Source organism: Lycium ferocissimum, chromosome 1 (assembly GCF_029784015.1).
Source record: "Lycium ferocissimum isolate CSIRO_LF1 chromosome 1, AGI_CSIRO_Lferr_CH_V1, whole genome shotgun sequence".
In the NCBI taxonomy this organism is placed as follows: Eukaryota; Viridiplantae; Streptophyta; class Magnoliopsida; order Solanales; family Solanaceae; genus Lycium; species Lycium ferocissimum.
In genome coordinates, this window is record NC_081342.1 from 33,688,420 (window position 1) to 33,692,071 (window position 3,652).

Sequence of the window (3,652 nt, forward strand, 5' to 3'; positions counted from 1 at the left end):
ATTTTTTGTGAAACGAACCCCGTATTGACCAATTGTTCGAACTATTTGACTAATGGGTTAGCATATGACACTACCAAGTTCAAAAAGGCGTTTTGATATATATATATACTTTGCATTATTTGCCCACGACTCTGCTCGTGCTTTATTATGACTTCGTTCACCGGTACCGGAACCGGCTTTGTAATCGTGCGCGATGACAAATTCGGCGGTATGTTGTGTTTCGGTTTCGAGACCTCGCCATAGGGCCGGTTACCGTATATGGAGTTATCTTTGTGATATGCGATGATATGATTTGTTCGTTGACGCGATATGTCGCGATATGATATGTGTGATATGATATGTGTGATATGATATGTTTTGGGGTTGTACGGAGATTTGAAACTTTTACGGAGTATCTTGTGTTGTGGCACCGTGTCGGGTGGTAGCCACGTTCCGGCGTTATGCACGATGTTGATTTGTACTAATTGCATATGTTTCTGCACAGGTTTGATACTCGACTTGATATTTTCTTTTTGTACTCATATTTCATCTATGATTTGGATTTCTGCACTTTATGCTTTACATACTCAGTACATCTTTCGTACTGACCCCCTTTCTTCGGGGGCTGCGTTTCATGCCCGCGAGGTACGAGGTTCGTGATGCGCCAATGTAGGCCACACATTGCTATTACGGAGCGCTCCTTTGATCGAGCCCATATGTTGGTACATATCTTTTGCGATACATATGTTTACGAATATTTGACTATTTGGGGTACGGCGGGGCCCTGTCCCGTCATATGTTTTCTGATATGATTTGTAGAGGCCTGTAGTCATCGGTGTGGGTCGTGGGTCCTATGTATGTTCGATTTGTTCATGATTTGCATCTTAGCGCGGTCCCGCCTGTTATGGAGGCCATAATGGCCCTTGTACTTGTATATGTGTATATATGTTCGGCGATGTATATTCCGCCGTCTTTCTGACTATAATATGACACTTTTTGTACGCGCGACTGCCTAAGATAGTATTTATTTTCATTCTGCTAAAAATGATGAGTATGATATTTGAAATAAGCTAAATTATGATGATTTGATATGAAAGTTTGTTTGGGGTGTTCGAATAGGGCGCCAGTCGCGGCCCACGGGGCTGGGTCGTGACAATATGACATCTGAAATGTAATGCATAATGATACATTGGCTTATAGAGCCGCTTACAAAACTGACATATTATACATGTGACTCTGTCTGCAAAGTCTCTAACATAGAACAAGATGTCACAACATATACACTCTGACTCAGCAGCACTCCGGAGGAAATGGAGATCGCCAATCCAGCTGGTACATCTTCTAATAACATTTTCTCCTCATCTGGGTGTACTTGCGTGGCATGAAACGCAGCCCCCGAAGAAAGGGGGTCAGTACGGAATATGTACTGAGCATGTAAAGCATGAAATACAGTAAATAAGATCGTACTAAAATAAGGAGCACAGCAAATCGTAAGACTTGTCTTTGAAACATAATTCATGCGTGTCAATCTCAAGTCAAATTCCTTAGGGGAAACGGAGAAACATAATTAGAAAATCATTTTGTACATATGCATAGGTATAACGTGCCCCGGCCCTCTAGTGAGGGACGCGGTAAGTAAAATCATCATATACATATAAATATACATACCGTACCTGGCCCTCTAGTGAGGGGCTCGGTGAAGTAATCATCATGTCATCGTATCATCATATGCATCATGTCATCATATATATATACCGTACCCGGCCCTCTAGTGAGGGACTCGGTGAATAGAATCATCATATGCCATCCTGGCCGCCATCCCCATATCATCATCTATATATATATATACCGTACCCGGCCCTCTAGTGAGGGACTCAGTGAACAATGCAATGAAACTGCGCACGAATACGTACCCTGTCACACCCCGATCTTACTAGGGTGTGATGGGCACCCGACCCCGTAACCGGAGCCGAGCGAACCCGCTGACTCTTATTACACATATGAACTTATGAATCAGTTAGAAATGAATACAAATTCATGGAAATATGTATGTAGTGTCATGACCGAAAATGATGATGTTTTGATAAGTTACGATGAATTGATTTCATTTGACATTCTAGTTGATGTTGTTGTGAATTCTATGAGGAAAAATGAAGGTTTGATAACTTGGGAAAAAAAAATTGAGGTTGTGGCCGTGTGTTGTGTAGTTAGCCGTGAGTGTGTGGTGTGTATGTACGGTCGTGTATAATTGTTGTTATGGTGTGGATTCTATGTTGCTAATAAAAGCTTAATGATCTTAATGAAATTGTAATAGTTGGAGACTTGTTTAGAAGCTTATGTATATTGAGCATAATATTCTTGCATGCATGGAGAGTAATGTTGTTAGTGTGGTGTTGATAATATGGTGTGGTTAGTGTGTTGTTATTGTTTTTATTGGAGTTGGAAGGAGTTGGATGGAGTAGAATGTTGATTGCATCACTTTGAAAGTTATTTGAGTTGAATAGAGTTGAATATTGAAGTGTTGCTAGAATCCTTGTTGATATTGTTGTTGATAGTTTGGCCGGGTTGAATTCCCGGATTGTTGTGGATTGAAATTGGCCAAGATAGATTCTTGGGGATGGTGTATTTACGGGGGAAATCTTTTGCTTAAAATTTCAATGGAGACAAAGTGTTGCTTTAAAGAATCAACTCCTAAATGCCCTAATTAATGTTTGGGTAAATGTGACCAATTTGTAGATTTTGGCGGATTTGGGACTTGAATTTGGAGTCGCAAATGAAGCAGAAAAGGTACGTAAGGCTTCGCCCTCTCTTCTTTGGCATGTCTTAGACGTAATAGGCTTGGATACGTGCCTCGGGGACCACTCGATTCTAGAAATCCGAGTTTGAAATTCGCCACTTTTTCATTCAATAGAATTGAATTAAGTTCTTCACATTTTATTGAATAGCGCACCCAACATCTATAACTTGTCAAACGAAAGCTTAAAGGATTACAATAAAACCCTCATAAATGGCTCCATGAAGCCTATGGTATGTAGTTTGGTGTAATCCACCTCTATTGACCCGAGGTGGGCCCGCTACCCCCCGATTCCCTCCTTCGTTCTATTTGACTTGTTTCTTGCTCTAAATTAAAGGAAAACTTTTGGTTATCATTCCGATTACTAAACAATAGTGTTTTAACCAATCTATTGACTCCAAGGCGTGATTCTTCTTCTCGTAGCTCGTAAATGTTTTCCAAAGTCCCGTATTTTCCCAAACAAAGATTTATGGCAAAGTAAGCTCTATGACGAGGACGATGAATATGTTCTACAATGACATGGATGATGTCAAAGAAGAAAATGTTTATATGATGAATATGACAATGATGATTCCATGATTGAAGGTTCCAAGTTCATGATTTCAGTGACGATATGAGGACGTTGAGCCATTTCTTGAATCCTCTACTCTATTCATGAATGATGACTATTTAAAGATTCAAAGTATACGAAACAACGCCTTATGATCATTTTATGTTTTCTCATGATATCACTCTTCATTGATAGTCTCGCCTCATTGTCCTAGTTCCTTCAAGGTGAGGTAAAGCGCCCATAGTTACTCCATAATATAATCGGAGGTTACCGACCTTACGTCACTCCGATAGAGTTATAGTTTTTTTTGGGCTCTCGCATGCTATGGT